This window comes from Octodon degus, unplaced genomic scaffold, assembly GCF_000260255.1.
Source record: "Octodon degus isolate 3935 unplaced genomic scaffold, OctDeg1.0 scaffold00040, whole genome shotgun sequence".
Taxonomy (NCBI): domain Eukaryota; kingdom Metazoa; phylum Chordata; class Mammalia; order Rodentia; family Octodontidae; genus Octodon; species Octodon degus.
The window spans coordinates 2,440,587-2,441,683 of NW_004524616.1; positions in this window are offsets into that span (position 1 = coordinate 2,440,587).

The window sequence follows — 1,097 nt, forward strand, 5'->3', positions numbered from 1 at the left end:
AGAGAGAGAGAGAGAGAGAGAGAGAGAGAGAGAGAGAGAGAGAGAGAATAACAATAAGATATTAGTGCTCATATACTTTCCTTCCCCCTTCAGAAAATTATAACAAGCATGGAATATTTCACTCTGCCCAACTAGGCACCAATAGGCCATTATTAGATATTAGTATTTTATCTATGCAGTTTTGTGGCTAAAAATGTCTGCATTTGTACATTTATGAAGCTTCTTTAGAATGCACAATCTGTGTTCACCTCTAGATAAAGGGAAAAGAGACAATGCAAGCTTTCTTCACAGAACTTAACATTCTATTGAGGAGCAAGTAACACACACATAATGTTCTTACACGTTCTGACCCATTAAAGCTTTTACAGCCGAGGCATAAATTTTGAATTGTTTGTTTAATTTTGAAATACACAAAATGAAATATATATAAAGTCCATCTCCAGTCCATCACTGTTTAAAAGTATCACATTATGTAACTAATAAGGAAATATAGAGATGAGAAAATTTTCCCGTTATTTTATTCTCTTCATAGTGGAAGTAAATTTGGTCTAAGAGAGCCTAAACATGAACACAGAAGTGCTCTGGCAGAATTTAAATGTTAAAAGGGGGAAGCAATGTGACATATTTTTGAAAGCTTAAAGCTAACCAAACAATAGCACTCGCCTAGTTTGAATGGCTTCCTTTTCTTCCTTTTTAGATTTTACTCATCTAGACAAAGAAAGAGTGAGGATTGTATAGCTCAAAAATTTTGTATGCTGCTTCATATAAAAATTTTTTCATATACTTAAGCATGACCAATGGACTGGTATGTGGCTTATTTTAGACAATGACCCATGTGCAGCTGAAAAAAATGTGCATTTAGCTGTGGTTGGGTGGAACACTCTGTATATGTCCACTAAGTCCATTTGTTCCAAGCTCTGGTTCAGTTCTGCTACTTCTTTGCTATATTTTTTTGTCTGCTTGACCTATCTTTTTGGGATAAGAGGGTGTTAAAATCTCCTGTTAAGATTGTGGTATTGGATATTAGATTTTTCATGTCCATTAAGATTTGTCTTATGTACTTGAGTGTTCCCATGTTTGGTGCATAAATCCAGCAG